The sequence below is a fragment of the Nerophis lumbriciformis genome, linkage group LG15 (assembly GCF_033978685.3).
Source record: "Nerophis lumbriciformis linkage group LG15, RoL_Nlum_v2.1, whole genome shotgun sequence".
Lineage (NCBI taxonomy): Eukaryota > Metazoa > Chordata > Actinopteri > Syngnathiformes > Syngnathidae > Nerophis > Nerophis lumbriciformis.
In genome coordinates, this window is record NC_084562.2 from 38,173,001 (window position 1) to 38,193,463 (window position 20,463).

Sequence of the window (20,463 nt, forward strand, 5' to 3'; positions counted from 1 at the left end):
GGCACTGGTGAAGGGCTTTTTAAGCCTTACTAACACATTTAATCTGACAGTTGGTGTCTGGCCCGACTCACAAACGTGGTCACACACTCGATAGATCTTGTCCTCTCCTATGATCTACCTATTTTCAACTTGGAAATTTGTAACCATAGTCCCTTTTCCACCGTAGGAACTTTTACAGGAACAAGTACAGCCACTTTTTGTCATTTTTTACATTTAAATGACAAAAAGTGATGGCAATACACGTTAATGCCATGATCACAAACCTGGGTTTTCGAATAAATAGGGATTTTAATTTGGACCGTCAGATTGGCACAGTGGTGAAAGCCATCTTTTTGCATATAAGGCAGCTGGCCAAGGTTAAAAAAACTTTCTTTACAGGCAAAAATTTGAGACAGCAATCCATGTCTTCACCACATCTCGGCTGGATAACTGTAATGTTCTTTATTTTAGAATGAACCAGTTCTCCCTCTTAGGTCTGCAGCTGGTACAAAATGCACCTGCCCGACTTTTAACTGGCATACTAAGAGAACACATTACTCCTGTTTTAGCCTCACTTCACGAGCTGCCTGTGCCTTTCAGAGTAAATTTAAAAACTACTATATATTTTTTGCTTGGTCTTGCCCCACCTTACCTCTCTGAGGTGCTCCGCCCCTATGGCCCTGTCTAGTCCCTCAGGTTGCTGATCAGCTGCTCCTGTAGGTACCACAAGCTCAGAGCGGAAATAATCTTTTTTGTTGCGTGTCCCAAAATGTGGAACAATTTCCCTCTTCATGTGAGACAGGCCCCTTCTTTGACCACATTTAAGACCAATCTTAAAACCCACTTTTACTCTCTAGCTTTTAACCCAGTATAAGACTTTGAACAAATTTTTATTTTGAACTGCCTTCTATTTGACTCATTGTTGTTGAGATAATTTTTTCATCTGATCTTTTTTAAAATATTCTCTATCTTTGTTTAAATGATAGGTCATAGTATGTCTTATGCCTTTGCTTTTCTCTTTTTCTATGTTTACTGGTTTGTGGTGTACAGCTCTTTGTTGTTTAACTGTGGTTGTTTTTAAAGGGCTTTATAGATAAAGTTGATATGGTATGGTATAAGAGCATAGCACTGCTATAATAATCAGCACAATATTGAAGCCAGAATAGTCGATAAAGGTTATAATAACGCCAGCAAGGGCGTTAAAATAATTTTCAAACGGCAGACATTTATCCATGAAAATATGGAAAAGCTCATGGTGTGTTTGATGGCGATACATGCTGTATATTATTTTTATAAATATATTTATATATTTATATTACTATTGTATTGTTTTTGATACACTATTTCTTATCTAGAAGTGTGTTTTTCTTATTTAAGAACGTGTTCATGTTAAAATTGTTGTGTTTTTGGAAGACGTAGCATAGATTAATTGCATTTGAATTAATTTCTGAACGATGCTGAACGATGATTTGAGATTTTTGTAAATTCTGGGTTACAAGCTCTGTCACAGTACCAATTCAACTTGTAACAAGGTACCGATTAGTACGTTTTCATGCACTAAATTAGTCAGCTCTCTCAAATAATTTGGTTTCTTCTATTTTCACACCGTGACATACATGTTAAGTCCTAGTTACCATGCTCTATCTCTCATGCTCTAAGCGTAATGCCATACGCTGCGTGCGTCTCATACGGTAGGGGTATATGGTCGTCTTTTCAGCTTGTTTAGCTATGTGGAAATGTGAGTAGAGGAAGACTATGCTGAATGCTGCATGATAGAGCTAGAATGTGTCAAGCTTCGAATCTAAACGATAACTAAAACGTTCCACTGCTATTGAATGTTATTGGTAATGTTTTAATGCGTTTAAATGACATTTGCTTTGGTTCCATTGGTTATTATGATCATCAGCGATAAAGAAAAAGATTCCTATTTTGGTGAACTGCTTTGACTATTTGCTGTTTAAACAAACTACGCAGGAAATTACTTTTAATTGCTTGTTTATATGTCAATGATGTCAAAATTGTTGTATATGGACGTTTCACTTTTACATCACCAAATAAAGTATGAATAGTAATCTTGCCTGTGGATGGATAAGGATGGGTACCATTTACATGTGAACTGATACAATACCGATTCCTAGGTACCAGGAATACAGGTACTCCACTGTACCAAATTTTGGTACATTTGTGTGGATCAATAAATATTACTTGTTTAATAATAGCGTTTTTTTTATGTAAGATTTATAGATGATTTATATACAATAACTGTGGGGTTCAGTTGTTATATCTTGTTTTTTTGAGTCTCATTTTCAATGCAGTTGCACTTCCAAGACACTAGATGGCAGTACTGTATATCTATGATATGTTGTCTAACTAGGAAGTAGCGTTTTCCATGAAGCTAAATATGTTATGTTGGGCCCTAAGTGTTTGTAATATGTGTGTTGTGCTTATAACACATTGGCTGTTTGATTGTAACATTTATCTTAGTTGTAGTTTTTATCACCAAATTTGGAGGCGTTGAAATCACATTCTAAAAACGCTAATGCTAATAGCAATCTTGTCTGTTGCGAATCCAATGTAAATTAACATCAAGCTAGCACATTTTGTACTTACTTACTTACTTATATTCGGGTGTTTTCTACCAAGAATTTTGGCTTTGTTGGTGTTGAAAATTATAACATTACTTACCGTATTTTCCGCACCATTAGCCGCACCTAAAAACCACAAATTTACTCAAAAGCTGACAGTGCGGCTTTTAACCCGGTGCGCTTTATATATGGATAAATATTAAGATTCATTTTCATAAAGTTTCGTTCTCGCAACTTCGGTAAACAGCCGCCATCTTTTTTCCCGGTAGAGCAGGAAGCGCTTCTTCTTCTACGCAAGCAACCGCCAAGGTAAGCACCCGCCCCCATAGAACAGGAAGCGCTTCTTCTTGTACTGTAAGCAACCACCCGCCCCCGGAAGAAGAAGAAGCGCGCGGTGCATGCTGGGATATGTGACGTTTCATTTCCATTTGTGTGTTTATGTAAAGACCCCAAAATGGCTCCTATTAAGTGTGTTGTCTGTCTAATTATAAATAATGCAGACGAGGCGTGTTAACTGAGTTCTCAACGTTTACTCACAGCGTGCTCATAACCACATTCTAACTCCCAGCATACAACAACGCTTCTCAGGGCTACCGCGCATGCTCGTAACTATCGTTGCATGCTGGGTAGTGTAGTTGTTATATTTGCTAGCTCATAACATCACATTAAAAGACACGCTTACGCGCTTAATTCAATACTCGCCGTCATTCCGGGTGGATTGACAAAAGACCTCCAGCCGCTAGATATTGGTGTCAACAGGGCATTCGAAGCTAGACTGCTAACTGCGTGGGAACAGTGGATGACGAAGAAGCGCGCGGTGCATGCTGGGATATGTGACGTTTCATTTCCATTTGTGTGTTTATGTAAAGACCCCAAAATGGCTCCTATTAAGTGTGTTGTCTGTCTAATTATAAATAATGCAGACGAGGCGTGTTAACTGAGTTCTCAACGTTTACTCACAGCGTGCTCATAACCACATTCTAACTGCCAGCATACAACAACGCTTCTCAGGGCTACCGCGCATGCTCGTAACTATCGTTGCATGCTGGGTAGTGTAGTTGTTATATTTGCTAGCTCATAACATCACTTTAAGAGACACGCTTACGCGCTTAATTCAATACTCGCCGTCATTCCGGGTGGATTGACAAAAGACCTCCAGCCGCTAGATATTGGTGTCAACAGGGCATTCGAAGCTAGACTGCTAACTGCGTGGGAACAATGGATGACAGAAGGCGAACACACATTCACTAAGACGGAGGCAGCGCCAGACGACGCCAACATCTGCCAGTGGATCGTAAATGCCTGGGCAGATATTTCGGTCACAACTGTGGTCCGAGCTTTCCGGAAGGCAGGATTCACAGAACTGCTGGATAACAGTGACACTGACTCCGATGACTTCGACGAGACGGAACCGTCCATTTTGGATCTCACATTTGCCCAACTTTTCACTTCGGACACCGAAGACGAAGGATTTACGAATGAAGAATAACTTCAGAAAGTGAGCGCTATGTTTATTTTGTGTGTTGTGACATTAACGTTCGAGCAACATTATGTTGCTATTGCTCTGCACTATTTTGAATTTTACTATGTTTGTGATTGCACATTTGCGTACATTTTGGGACAGAGTTGTTAGAACGCTGGTTTTTAATATATTATTAAAGTTTGACTGACCTATCTGACTGTTTTTTTGACATTCCCTTTAGCGCAGCGTAGGCGCGGCTTATAGTCCGGGGCGGCTTATTGGTGGACAAAGTTATGAAATATGCCATTCATTGAAGGTGCGGCTAATAATCCGGTGCGCCTTATAGTGCGGAAAATACGGTAGATGGATTTTGGCTGAGTCCGCCCTGAGTGCTGCTTGAGTGATTGTTTCCTTGAGCCGGTGTTTAGTCTGCAACAGGACATGACAACATCTGCAACAAAGGTATCAAAATATGGCACCCTTTGATTTTACGTGAACCGATCTAGTAGTACCAACGAAATTCGGTCGGCGTCTTTAAAAGTATTGAACTTGGTACACATCTCTACTTGTGGCTTATTTAGCTGAGTGAGATTTAGACAGACATGCTTCATGTGACATATCACTATTTATTATTGTTAAAGTTAAATTTAAAGTACGAATGATTGTCACACACACACTAGGTGTGGTGAAATTGTCCCATTTTTATAGTCTTTGGTATGTCTACTAACTAACGAAAAATACCCATACACTCTGTCCTAAATCCATTGTGTATGAAAAAAAAGTTTTAGTGTCAAAATATGGCTGTTTATAGGTTTCTTAAGCTAAGCAGTATTTTATACACTTATTATACGGTAAAATTAATCTGTGACCTCAACACCAAAGAACGTACCGAACTGTGATTACATACTTTTACACCACTAATGGTGTGCAATGTGACAGACATTAACACACACAAGTGAAGAAAGAAACTTCGGTGTGGCATGATAGCGGCCAATGGATCTTACCTGCGGTGGCGAAGTGGGGTTGCATTAATGAAGAACAGATGAAGGGATTACAGGAGACTGGAAAAATGGAGATAGCTGAAAATGAAATGAGTAAAAGGTCACCAGACCAAGCACATATGATGGAAATGAAGATAACATGGTGCATGATGCATGAAGGGGGTGATACAAGCAACTGCTGGGCTTCTTCGGGCAATTAACAAAAATGGATAACATAGTTTTGACTAGAACTCTTCATTGAATCAGAAATAAAACATTGCCCAAGAAATCAACACTTTTCACGCGGGTCTGTACACCTCTGCGATGAGCAATGGACTGTCCATGCAAAATGCATGACAACATTGAATTATTTATAGCGCTTTTCTATTTGCCACTCATACAGTGCAAAAGACATTATCAGATGTGGCCCAGGCCTGTTTCCATGAAAACCTTTCTTTTCTTTTTTTTCCATTTATTTAGGTACAAGAACATTGTGTTCACATTCCATCACGAGATGGATCAACAACTTAAATGTCCATTTTTTTTGTATTTGTTTATTTAAAGAACAATGTGCAATTACCAGAGGTGGGACCAAGTCATTGTTTTGCAAGTCATAAGTAAGTCTCAAGTCTTTGCCCTCAAGTCCCGAGTCAAGTCCCGAGTCAAGACAGGCAAGTCCCGAGTCAAGTCCAAAGTCAAGACTGGAAAGTCTCAAGTCAAGTCCCAAGTCCTGCATTTTGAGTTTCGAGTACTTTCAAGTCCTTTTAACCACAGACTAATATATTTACACAGATTGTAGATGCTTTTAAAACGCTGTATTTATTTATTAAAACAAGTGCATTTGAAATTGCAGGAAAAAAAATAGTGCTGACATTGCACTTCATAATAGCACTATTAACCAGTAATTTTAAACATTTAACTCATTCCTTTACAGAATAAACTCATTTGAAAAAACAAGTGCAACTGTACTTATTTGCACAAAAGTGTTAACATTGTATTTCCGTGGCATATTGCATTGTAACTAGTTCCACAGCAGTTTCTAACCTGTTCTTACCTTATCTCATTGATCTCATCTCATACTGTATGTGTGTTGATGTGTGCGTACACATGAAAAACATAACAAATACATGAACATAACAATGAACAGAGTTTTACTTTTTAGATGTCAGGGCCCTATGCAATATGTACACATATTCTTAATATAGTATACATTTTAACTGACCTTTATTTGACTATGTTTGTCTTTTTGTAGGTGGCTAAAATACGCGGTGCTGCTGACTGCCGTCTAACGTTACATTAATGTGAGTGATACATTGACTAACGTAGCGTTATGTATAGGTACCTCATGCAACCCCGCTTAAAAAAAATCACTTGACAAAAAGTATGAATAAGGTAGCGAACTGCAGTGGACGCAACAGATTGCCGTGTTTGCAATGACGTTATAACCATAGACATTTTATAAGTAGATGCAGCATTGGCTGCAGTGAAGCGAGAAATTTGGCCGCCATCTTGAAGTAGTGATGAGGTTGCCGGCGAGCAGCCTAAACTGACAGTTGACAGGTAGAAAACACAAGTAAGATTTAACAGTACTAATGGTTGTATTTTGTGAAAATAATATTACCAAAGAGTTGAGAAGGAGCAAAAATCTTCGATATTTGTATGTGAAAATCACAAAGAAATCTTCTTGGGGAGGATAACCCCGCTACAGGGGTTTGGTTTACAAACTTTCAGCCCCACCTAAAACAAAATTCACCAACCGCCACTGATTATGATGCATTCTCATTTTAGGCAAAGTATAAGACAATACTTTCTTAACAGTATAATTGTAACCAGGAATAGGTCTTCAAGTAACAATATTCAAATACTAACATTGTTGGGTAAGACAGAATTTGGTTTTGATCTGAATCCAGTGAAACAGATTGGTGGTTTTAGCAGATATAAAGACTTTCAGGTGTTTATATATGTTTATGTTTAAGTATTTGGCAGACGCTTTTATCCAAAGCGACATACATAAAAAATACATATAAAACAATCACTGTAACATTATCATTTAAGGCAGTGGTTCTCAAACTTTTTTTGTCATCCCCCACTTTGGACAAGGGGGAGTTTTCAAGCCCCACCTGCCCCCATCGGCCTAACAGAACGCTAATGCCAAGCTTAACATTTTCAAATTTATTGAACATCAAGTAACATCAAGTTGTATACATTCAAACTCAATAACATAAAATAACATCAAGTTCAATAATGAATAAAATAACTGTGCAGTTGTGGTATAACTTGCCCATCCATCCATCCATTTTCTACCGCTTATTCCCTTTGGGGTCGCGGGGGGCGCTGGAGCCTATCTCAGCTACAATCGGGTGGAAGGTGGGGTACACCCTGGACAAGTCGCCACCTCATCGCAGGGCCAACACAGATAGACAGACAACATTCACACTCACATTCACACACTAGGGCCAATTTAGTGTTGCCAATCAACCTTTCCCCAGGTGCATGTCTTTGGAGGTGGGAGGAAGCCGGAGTACCCGGAGGGAACCCACGCAGTCACGAGGAGAACATGCAAACTCCACACAGAAAGATCCCGAGCCCGGGATTGAACCCAAGACTACTCAGGACCTTCGTATTGTGAGGCAGATGCACTAACCCCTCTTCCACCGTGCTGCCTGGTATAACTTGCATCAAGTTCAATAATAAATAAAATAACTTGCATCAAGTTCAATAATAAATAAAACAAAAGTGTTATAACTTGCATCAAGTTCAATAATAAATCAAAAAAAAGTGTTATAACTTGCATCAAGTTCAATAATAAATCAAATAAAAGTGTTATAACTTGCATCAAGTTCAATAATAAATCAAATAACTTGCATCAAGTTCAAAATAAATAAAATAAAAGTGCCACTTTGCAATCTTTGCAAAAAAAAAAGGAGGAGCTATGCATTTGGCAAGACAGGGCAAGTGACAGCACTTTGCCCCGGGAGAGCCACCTTGCTTCACTGTGAAACACATACTTGCCAACCCTCCCGGATTTTCCGGGAGACTCCCGAAATTCAGCGCTTCTCCCGAAAACCTCCCGGGACAAATTTTCTCCCGATATAAACAGCGTGCCTGCCCAATCACGTTATAACTGTAGAATGATCGAGGGCGAGTTCTTGGTTTCTTACGTGGGTTTATTGTTAGGCAGTTTCATTAACGTCCTCCCAGCACGGCAACAACACACAACAACAGCAGTCACGTTTTCGTCTACCGTAAAGCAGTTCGTCTGCCGTAAACAGCAATGTTGTGACACTCTTAAACAGGGCAATACTGTCATCTAATGTACATGCATATGTGACATTAACATCTAGGGCTTTTAGAGAGTGCAGTGCACAACTGCGCACACAATAAGGAGACGAAGCAGAATGCATCATCAGAGAGGGTGTTCAGCATGGTTAGAAAAATAGTGACAGAGAATAGAACAAGGATGGACAATTCAACCCTTAACTCAACAATGAGTAGATGAGTGTTATGTGTGTGTATATGTGTAAATAAATGAACACTGAAATTCAAGTATTTCTCTTATTTATATATATATATACATATATATATATATATATATATATATATATATATATATATATATAGCTAGAATTCACTGAAAGTCAAGTATTCTTATATATATATATATATATATATATGTGAAATACTTGACTTGGTGAATTCTAGCTGTAAATATACTCCTCCCCTCTTAACCACGCCCCCACCCCCACCTCCTGAAATCGGAGGTCTCAAGGTTGGCAAGTATGGTGAAACAGCACGGCTGTATGATCAGCTCCCATTTCCTCACACAGTGCAGAGAACAGTCGCGCTTTCAGTGGTCGTGTTTTGATCAAATTTACCGCGCTCACATCTGTTAAAACCTCATTGAGTTCGGGGCTGAGCTGCCATGACGCGAGTTCTTCCCGGTGAATGACACAGTGTGTCCAATGCGCATTTGGCGCAACCCTCTTTATTAGAGCCTGCAGCTTGTTTCTTGACCCTGCCATGGTCTGTGCGCCATCAGAGCAAAAGTCCACACAGTTTTCCCATTTAAGGTCGTGTTCTTTGAGGAAACTGTCCATTATCTTGAACAGCTCATCAGCAGAGGCTCTATTTTTTATGTATTTGCAAAACAGCAAATCCTCGCACAGTGACTCACCATTCACAAAGCGGACGTATGCGATGAACAGGAAGTCTTTATTGCTGTCAGTAGCTTCGTCCACTTGTAAAGCAAAACGACTTTCTTTTCATTTGTCTCCGAGTTGTTCCTCAAGACCACTTGCAATGTCGCATATACGTCTCGCAACTGTGTCGTTTGACAGTGGGACAGCTTTTCATTTTGCTGCGCTTGTCTCGTCAAGTTTGTTCCGCTTAGCCCCGCCCCCATTAGTTACTGTTGCTATGTCTGTCAAACTTTTGCTCCTACCTAGAAATGTAAAGCCTACAGGAAAAATAAGTAATTTACATTTATTTATATAGCGGACTTCACAGACAGAATCACAAAGTGATTTACAGTGTGTATAGAAAATGAAAGCATAGTAAAAAAAAAAAAAAAAATTTTAAAAAATTAAAGTGAAATTCCCTCCCGTTCCTCGCGCCCCACCTGTCATGTCTCTATTCCCCACCAGTGGGGCGCGCCCCACACTTTGAGAAACGCTGATTTAAGGGAAGAATGTAATACAAAATATCAATACAAAGTGTCAAAACAGAATAAACTCTGCTGCTGCAGCAACAGAGACACAGTCTATAAGTCCCTAAGATGCATAGATATAGTTTATGTAGGATATACGCTTGTATATATAACCTAATCATATTGTTTATTCAACATAAAAATAGCTAACTGTTTTTTTCCCCCTTCTCTGGGATTATATTCCCACTTTTGATCTCGGACGTCTGGTCATTTATAGCATATAAGAATATTCGATTACCGTTAAGCAAACTATGAATAATAAAACACGCCAAAACATGTGTCCTTTATCATAGCTACATGTATGACAAAAAAGCGCGTGAAAATCAGTGGTATTCAGTGAGGTAAAAAGAATTAAATGCGTTGACAGTTCATTGCTCCTGCCAAATGAATTGCACTGAGTGGAGCGGATCACCACTCCAAGATGGCGGCCCCGCGTCTCGTCAGCGCCAGTAGACAGTAGCGGTCGATGCTGCGTCTACTTATAAGATGTCTATGGTTATAACGTTAGCCATACTTGCCAACCCTCCCGGATTTTCCGGGAGACTCCCGAAATTCAGCGCCATTGTCATATTCATTGTACAAAACCTTTCTTTTTATCTTTTCTGGTTTGCCGTCCCAGACAAAATCAAAGACCCTCCGCTCATAAACCTTAAAAAAATTTGTGATGGAGCTGGTAATGACAAAAACAAATACATAAATTGAGGAATAATTAACGAGTTGACAATAGATATTTTACCATACAAGGTTAAGGATTTCCCTTTCCATAATTGCATAATTTTATCCAGCTTTCTTAGTCGATTATCATAATTTACTGAGCCTAGATCTTCCAGGTTCTCTGGTACAACAACACCAAGTATGTTAACTGGTCCATCTGTCCACAAAACAGGCACTTTGCATTCCATTCGAAAGGACGTTCCCTTTACATTTCCGATCCTTAATATTTTACATCCATCATAATTAAGCTTAACCCCAGATTGCTGGGAAAATATTTCCAAAAGATCAAGAAGCTTTCGCAAACAATGAGGATTGGGGCTTATAAAGAAGCTTGTATCGTCTGCATACATAGTAATAATAATATTGAAAGTAAAATAACAGAGTCCTTCAATATTTGTATTCAATCTAACTTTAATCGCCAATATTTCCATAGCAATAATAAATAAGTTGTTGTTTTGGTGTGGCTGTGGTTAGCTGGGTCTCGTCGTAGCAGAAAGTTGAAGTCCGTCAGACTATAAGTGAGCTCATGGTGAGCTTTTCCGATGTTCAGAAGTGCATCTCTGTTATATCTCACTGTTGCGTGCAAAAACTTTGCATTTAGGATGCAAATTAGGACTATAATAAATAAAAAACGTAGTTGTTGTCGGGAGGACGACGCAAAGACGTCAGCCAAGGGGGGCGCCATCTTGTCAATAGTGTGAGCAGGACTTGTTGTCTAAAAGCCAGTCTTTGACTGCCCCTGAGAAGCTGTGAAAACCTGTGTTCTTTGGATTTTCTGGGAGCACATTCTTTGATGACTTTGAAGGAAATGGCTGATTGGGAGAAGGCAGACTTTCTTTTTGGAACATTACAGTCACCCCTGGATACAGACCTTAATACTCTGTTAGTTGGGAGCGTAGCTGTACATATCTTTTTAGGGGGATAGAGCAGTATCATTAATGTTATGTACGAGGTGGATATTGGAGTGCCTAATCAAATTGTCAAATCTTAGTATACTGTATTTTTCAAGTGCTGGTATCGCCGAGACTTTTTATCAAAGATTTTCAGTGCTTGATTATGTAATGATCTAAAATTATTTAAAACGGTCTGTCAGTCTTGAAACCTATATGACATACAGTACAAGATATATGATATGATCATTGCATTGAAAACTATTTTGTTGCTTTCAGTAATAAAGAGCTCCAAATGTGCTGGAAGGTGGCAATGGTATATTTCAGAACATTACATACCTTTTTAACATGATTTTTAAATATGTAGTGTAGGATCCAGTACCATGCCTAGATATTTGGCTTCCTCAATATCTTTAATCCTGTAACTATCCACATAAATATTTGGAACAACACTTTGATTTTGTTTGTTCGAAAAATACACTGTGACAGTTATATCTGTGTTCATTGTTAGTCAGGGCTTGTTCAGGCACTTTGTTGTTTGGGTCATTGCTACGGATAGCTTAGCTGCAAACAGATTTGCATCAGAACCGTGAGTGAAGAAAACCGTGTCGTCAGCATAGTTTAAAGGGGAACATTATCACCAGACCTATGTAAGCATCAATATATACCTTGATGTTGCAGAAAAAAAGACCATATATTTTTTTAACCGATTTCCAAACTCTAAATGGGTGAATTTTGCCGAATTAAATGCATTTCTAGTATTCGCTCTCGGAGCGATGACGTCACGTTGTGACGTCACATCGGGAAGCAATCCGCCATTTTCTCAAACACCGAGTCAAATCAGCTCTGTTATTTTCCGTTTTTTCGACTGTTTTCCGTACCTTGGAGACATCATGCCTCGTCGGTGTGTTGTCGGAGGGTGTAACAACACGAACAGGGACGGATTGAAGTTGCACCAGTGGCCCAAAGATGCGAAAGTGGCAAGAAATTGGACGTTTGTTCCGCACACTTTACAGACGAAAGCTATGCTACGACAGAGATGGCAAGAATGTGTGGATATCCTGCAACACTCAAAGCAGATGCATTTCCAACGATAAAGTCAAAGAAATCTGCCGCCAGATCCCCATTGAATCTGCCGGAGTGTGTGAGCAATTCAGGGACAAAGGACCTCGGTAGCACGGCAAGCAATGGCGGCAGTTTGTTCCCGCAGACGAGCGAGCTAAACCCCCTGGATGTCTTGGCTCACACCGTCCCTTATGCCACCGAAGATGATCAAGAGAAGAATATCGACCCTAGCAGCTTCCCTGGCCTGCTGACATGAGGGTATGTCTACAGAATATATTATTGATGAAAATTGGGCTGTCTGCACTCTCAAAGTGAATGTTGTTGCCAAATGTATTTCATATGCTGTAAACCTAGTTCATAGTTGTTAGTTTCCTTTAATGCCAAACAAACACATACCAATCGTTGGTTAGGAGGCGATCGCCGAATTCGTCCTCGCTTTCTCCCGTGTCGCTGGCTGTCGTGTCGTTTTCGTCGGTTTCGCTTGCATACGGTTCAAACCGATATGGCTCAATAGCTTCAGTTTCTTCTTCAATTTTGTTTTCGCTACCTGCCTCCACACTACAACCATCCGTTTCAATACATGCGTAATCTGTTGAATCGCTTAAACCGCTGAAATCCGAGTCTGAATCCGAGCTAATGTCGCTATAGCTTGCTGTTCTATGCGCCATGTTTGTTTGTGTTGGCATCACTATGTGACGTCACAGGAAAATGGACGCTGGATTTTAACGATGGTTAAAATCAGGCACTTTGAAGCTTTTTTTTAGGGATATTGCGTGATGGGTAAAATTTTGAAAAAAACTTCGAAAAATAAAATAAGCCACTGGGAACTGATTTTTAATGGTTTTAACCCTTCTGAAATTGTGATAATGTTCCCCTTTAAGATCTCCACATCATCGCAGATTGAAGGTAGGTAATTCATGTACAAAATGAAGAGCAGTGGCCCCAGAATAGGTCCTTGAGGTACCCCTGTGGCAGTGACGTGCGGTGAGGTTCATGGCTGGTGAGGCACTGACTTCATCACAGTCAGATTTACAAACATATGAACCCTAAAGAGTATCTTATTCACCATTTGATTGGCAGCAGTTAACGGGTTATGTTTAAAAGCTCATACCAGCATTCTTCCCTGCTTGGCACTCAGCATCAAGGGTTGGAATTGGGGGTTAAATCACCAAAAATGATTCCCGGGCGCACCGCCGCTGCTGCACACTGCTCCCCTCACCTCCCAGGGGGTGATCAAGGGGATGGGTCAAATGCAGAGGACAAATTTCACCACACCTAGTGTGTGTGACAATCATTGGTACTTTAACTTTACACATACAAACTGTAGCACAAAAAAAAGCACATTTAATAAAAAAAACGTTATTATGGTCTTACCTTTACTTATAAATGAAGTCCATGCGCCGCTCCTTCTGAACAAAAGCATCGATAACTTGTTTATAGAAGTCTTCCTTATCTTTCTTCAGTTTTAAAAGTCTCTCTGTCTCGATGGAGATCTTCCTTTAATTATTACCTCCTGCTTCGATTGAAAGTCCAGTTTAGAAAACGGTTCTGCTCTCACTATATGTGTTGAGGTTATACAGCTTGGCAGACAGCTAACAACCAATCCAGGACGTTCTAATAAAGTTCCAAAGCAGATTAATCCATTTAGGCTCTTTATTGTTGTTGATCTTGCTTTGTCTTGCACTGGACTTTTATTTTTTTTTGTAAAACTGAAATACACACAATGACAATGTATAAGCTATATGATTCAATCAACACACTGAAATGCAATACACAATATGTAAACATCAGCTCCACACAAATACACAGCACCACCATCAAACAAACACTGCTGAGTGTTGAAATTATTTCTATGGTGGGAATACACGACCGGCAGCCATTTTAAGTCGTCAAACATCCATTAAATTAGTGCACAAAAATAGTTTTTCAATACACATCTTACTATCAAATTTAGCCACTTTCCACCTTCATATTGAGCCACATAAACAAGTTAAACAGTTTACTTACAGTCTTATCTTTTCCAAGGCTTGTAAGAGGTAACACAACTTGTCTACTTCTTTTTATCTCATGAACTGAACCAACATCGTAAACCGGAAGTGCCCAAACTGATGACGCGCAGCATTTTCCCGTCGCCACAAGGTGTCAGTAAATAGTCCACAATCAAACGGGCATAACAAAAACTGTTTTATTTTAGATTTGTAATCCTCCATGTTAAAAGTCCAGGCGAGAGGAAAAAATGAACGATTGCTAACTGTTGCTGCTTGTTGTCACTTATTCTGCAGCCGAGTAGTCGCAAAAATTATCCCTGGGATGATGGGATCACTAGCGCCCTCTACCACCATGAGGCGGGATTACTGCGAGCCTCAGCCTGTGCGTCTTCGCAGCCGTTTTATGATTGCTCAGCACAAGAAATACGTTACACACATACAGTTGTTGACAAAATACACTGTACATTATATACCTCAGCTAACTAAACTATGGAAATGTATAATATAATTCATATAGCAATACGGTCTCACTGCACAGCAGGCCAGCAGTAAGCCGAGTCATTGCGCAATCCATGGTGAGGCTCAACTGGCTGCTGATCACCGCAAGTCTCTTCTCAGTATTTAAACGGCAAATGTGAAAATTCAGCGATTTTGAATAAAAATTATCTAAAACTGGTGAAGTTAAATGGAAAATAACTTCATAGTATAATCACTGGATACATATAACAATTTAATTAATTCTTTTTACCTTTTTTTTCTTTCCATGATGTCACGTGAGCCCCCGCCTCACCTGCCTCCCCTGACTGCACGTCACTGCCCTGTGGTACAGGAACTGAGCAGCAAACTTTTGTCGTTTATGTTTATGCGCTGGGAGCAATCTGCGAGGTAAAATTTAAACCAACTGATAGTGTTTATAGAGAGATTGAAATTCAGTAATTTTGTCAACAGCACTGAGTGGTTAACTGTATCGAATGCCTTACATAGATCCAGGACAACGGCCCCCAACAACTCCTCCCTTGTCCAGGCTGAATTTGATAATCTTGAGGAAGTAACAGCATGCTGTGTCAGTGGACTCTTTGGATCGGAAGCCAAACTGCATGGGGTGTAACATATTTCCATTGTCAAGGTGCTCAATCAGCTGTTCGGCAACATTTTTTTCAATAACTTTAAAAACAGCAGTAAGTATACTGGTAGCTCTATGGTTCTTAAAGTCACTTTTGTTTCCTTATTTTAAAATGGGTGTTATGATTGCGGTTTTGAAGGAGGATGGGAATACACATTCTCATACTTCTCAACTTCCAGGGCGCAGTACTGCTGCTGCCCACTGCTCCCCTCACCTCCCAGGGGGTGAACAAGGGGATGGGTCAAATGCAGAGGACAAATTTCACCACACCTCGTGTGTGTGTGACAATCATTGGTACTTTAACTTTAACTCAGAACGACTGATTAATTATGTACCTTATTGATCTTGCAAAAAAAGTATTTGTATTTCTTTACTAAGAGTGGATTAAGGCCACATGAGTCTTTAGGTTTGGAGTTTGAGAGTGAGGAGATCATTTTATTGACTTTGCCTTCATTCACACATTCACTATTCATCAGAGTGGGTTAGGCCATGGTCCCAGCAGAGACAGCAGATCAAGGGTTTACTCAGTTCCAGGATTGAGGTTACTAGGTAGTTGTTAAACAAGTTTGCAACTATTAAGCTATCCTTTACGGTGGCTTGCGTTCCAGGTGTGAGTATTCCGTTATTGCAGGAGTTTATATTAAGTTCAATGGGTCCATTTCCAGTCCGCTTTCTCCCAGATTGATTATCAATACACTTCTACAACATTTTACTATTCTTATTAGCCTTTTTTATTATTTCTAAGAAAAAGTTTGCTTTTGGTTTTCGGAGCTTTTGTTTTTAAGGCTTTTGAAGATTAACTTGTCAGTCACCAACCTTGACTAGAGATATTTTTTAAGGCAACATCTATGTCCTTCATTAAAAGCCATAACCTCTCATGAAACCATGGTAAGTTTTTTTTTACTTTTACATTTTTGCGGTTGTATTTTTGTGAATTTAGACAGGATCTGAGTGATTGCATTTTTAAGAGGACTACAAGCCTGCTCACAGTCCTGGTCACAAACTAAATTATTATGGACAGTCGTTTTTATTTTAGAGTCTGAAAGCTCCAAGTCACGCCTCGCGATAAATGATATTTAGGCCCTTTATCTAATTTGTATTCTATAACGTGTCTTAAAGTTTCCTTGAAGTGAGTGTTAGATTATGGTCGTATAAACCCGTTATTAAATAATGAGATTTGTTAACAAAGTCTTATTTATTTATAAATATCAAATCGAGCAGTGTTTTTGTGGCGCTATGGTGCTTTGTGGATCTGTTCAGATTGTTGATCATTTGGGTTAGGTTTAACTGTTTGGTTAAATTCCTTAGCTTATTGGAATGTGCTTTATCCAACCAATTTATTTTAAAATCACACATAAAATAGTTTACTTGTTTCTGCAGGCTTTGAGTACATCTTTCAACATGTCAAAAAATACATCCTTCACATTAGATGGCCTTTATAAAACAACAACATTAAAAGACATTTGAGGAGATAGACAAATTGTGACCCACATATTCCAAGACATTATGGGGGGGGGATCGATCTGCTTGCATTGGATTTTCCCTAGCATGTAATAACACACCACCTTCTTTTTATTAGGTCTGTCTCGTCTACATACATTGTAATTTTGAATGGTGTAGGCACTTGCTTGGCTATTTTTGGTCAACCATGTTTCTGAGAGAATCAGAATCAGAATCGTTTTATTGCCATTGTTTGAGAACGGGTTCACAAACTAGGAGTTTTTCTTGGTGCAATCGTGCAACATAAAACACATATAACACAGATTTAGCCCTAAATAATCAAGATTTGAATCATGTAGTACTTTTTCCCATTTGTTCTGTTTAGATGGAGTTTACATGTTCTACCCGTGACTGTGTGGGTTTCCTCCGGGTACTCCGCCTTCCACCTCCAAAGACATGCACCTGGGGATAGGTTGATTGGCAACACTAAACTGGCCCAAGTGTGTGAATGTGAGTGTAAATGTTGTCTGTCTATCCGTGTTGACTCCGCAATGAGGTGGCGACTTGTCCAGGGTCACAGGTGTACCCCACCTTCCGCTCGAGTGCAGCTGGGATCGGCTCCAGCCACGCCCATGACCCCGAGAGGGACAAGGGGTAAAATATACAAGGTGGGCTAGGATTAAATAAGAATTGCTTCTTCCTACTCCTTTTTGGACATTATGTAAAGTGAATGATATGAAATTGTGTGATGTATTATGCTGTAAATGTGTTCATGTTCGAAATAAACTAAAGAAAGAAAGAAAGAAAGAAAGAAAGAAAGAACCATGAATTAGGATTTGGAGGTATTGATTCTCATCCCAGTCGCTTCACACTCAGCTGCGAACCGATCCAGTGAGAGCTGATTATTGTGGCCAGATTAAGCCATCAGGACCACATTATCTGCAAAAAGCAGAGGCCTAAACCTACAGCCACCAAACCGGATTCCCTCAACGCCCTGACTACGTCTTGAAATTATGTCCATAAAAATTATGAACAGAATTGGTGACAAAGGGTAGCTTTGGCGGAGTCCAACCCTAATTGGAAACAGATCCTACATACTGCCGGCAATGCAGATCAATCTCTGATACCGATCATACAGGGAGCGGACTGCCAAAATCATATGGTTTGATATCCCATACTCTCTGAGCACTCCCCACAAGACCTCCTGAGGGACATGGTCGAAGGCCTTCTCCAAGTCCACGAAGGACATGCAGACTGGTTGGGCAAACTCCCATGCACCCTCAAGAACCCTGCCGAGAGTATTGAGATGGTCCACAGTTCCACAACCAAGACGAAAACCACACTGCTCCTCTTGAATCCAAGGTTCGACTATCCGCTGTAGCCTCCTCTCCAGTGCACCTGAATAGACCTTACCGGGAAGGCTGAAGAGTGTGAAACCACAATAGTTGGAACACATCCTCCAGTTCCCCTTCTTAAAGAAAGGAACCACCACCCCGATCTGCCAATCCAGAGGCACCGTCCCTGATGTCCATGCAATCCTGTAGAGTCTTGTCAACCAAGAAAGCCTTACAGCAGCCAGAGCCTTAAGAAAGTCTGGGCGGATCTCATTGACCCCCGGGTCCTGCCACCGAGGACAGCCCACCACAGACTCCCCAAGCACTACTTTCTCATAGGACGACGTGTTGGTGGGATTGAGGAGGTCTTGGAAGTACTCCCTCCATCGATCCACAACGTCCTGATTCGAGGTCAGCAGCACACCATCCCCACTATATATGGTGTTGACAGTGCACTGCTTCCCCCTCCTGAGGCGGCGGCTGGTGGTTGAGAATCGCTTCGAAGCCATCCGAAAGTTGTTTTCCATGGCTTCGCCGAACTCCTCCCATGTCCGAGTTTTTGGCTCTGCAAAAAAGCAGCGTGCCGCTTGGCCTGTCCGCTGCCTCTAGGGTCCCATGAGCCAAAAGGACCCCATAGACTCCTTCTTTAGCTTGACATCTGGGATTACTGCCATGACAAGCACCGACAACCTTGCGGCCACAGCTCAGGTTTCACCGTCCTTGCAAATGTAAGAATTTGAAGTCACCCAGCAGAACAAAGGAATCACCTGAGAGAGCACTCTCCAGTACTCTCTAAATGGAATCCAAAAAGGGAGGGTACTCCGAGCTGCTGTTTGGTGCGTAAGCACAAATAACAGTCAGCACCCGTCGGCAGAGGAACCTACCCACCCATCTACCAGGGTTAAACTCCAACGTACAGGTTCTGAGCCAAGGGGCAACAAGAATTGCCACCCCAGCCTGTTGCCACTCACTGCTTGTAATGCCAGTGTGAAAGAGAGTCCAGCCCCTCTCGAGAAAACTGGTTCCAGTTCCCTTGCTGTGCATCGAAGTAAGTCCGACTGGATCTAGCCGTAACTTCTCCACCTCGTGTAACAGCTCCTGCTCCTTCCCCCAGCGAGGTGACGTTCCACGTCCCAAGAGCTAGCTTCTGTAGCCAAGGATCGGACCGTCGATGGCCCTGCCTTTGGCTGACGCCCAGCTCACACGGCACCTGACCTCTATGCATGCTTGAGTGGGAGGGGGCCCATTGGAGTGGGGACCCACGTTACCTTTTTGGGCCAGGTCCAATGAGGACAGGCCTGGCCACCAGGCGCTTGCCATCGAGCCCCACCTCTCGGCCTGGCTCCAGAGGGGGGCCCCGGTGACCCGCGTCTGTGCAGGGTAAATCTGGGTCCTTGAATCTGACTGTCCATAGAGGTCTTCGAGCTGCTCTTTGTCTGGTTCTTCACCTACGACCTGTTTGTCTTGGGAGACCCTACCAGGAGGCAGTAACTAACATCAATGATTACATAACCTCCTGGCAGAGGTAAACATGCCAGCAGATAGAACACATTGTAAGGAACTGTTGGTAGAAAATGGATGGATGGACGAATAAAAATATATATTGGAAATGATCTAATAGACATTAAGGCATATAGTGTCTCACGAAAGTACAGAATACTAAAAAATAATCCTGGATATACTTCAATGGAGAGGTGGTACAGAAAATGTAATTTCTACCTTGAGAGTATATACATTCTTTAGTCCTTTCCAGAATATATATATATATATATATATATATATATATATATATATATATATATATATATATATATATATATATATATATATATATATATATATATATATATAAATAAAATCAGGATCAGAAATACTTTATTAATCCCCGAGGGGAAATTAAAATTTTCAGCACAATCCCATTCAAGATCAGACAAACATTACAGGGAGACAGAACAAGATCGCTGACGGGTCTGCCAACTTCCGGCGCCGGCCAAGGGAAAAAACAACTCATAGCCATAGCACACATCCCTCTTACATGTGTGTAAGAGGGAAACATCAAAGAACACAAAGGACATTAAAGACATTAAAGGAGCAGAGCAAAATGAGGAAGTGGGGCTCAGCAGGGCTAGCCAGCCCTGTGGAAGTCCACAGGAGTGTGACAAATCACAGTGGAGTGGGCTCAGCGGAAGGTGTACATG

At 40.7% G+C, this 20,463-nt stretch overlaps 1 protein-coding gene across 3 annotated transcripts in view; it reads right to left on the bottom strand.

Annotated features, from left to right (window-relative positions):
- Positions 1-20,463, bottom strand: part of LOC133616101 (SH3 and multiple ankyrin repeat domains protein 2-like) — a 471,816-nt gene that overhangs the window by 58,103 nt on the left and 393,250 nt on the right. The window lies entirely within an intron of this gene.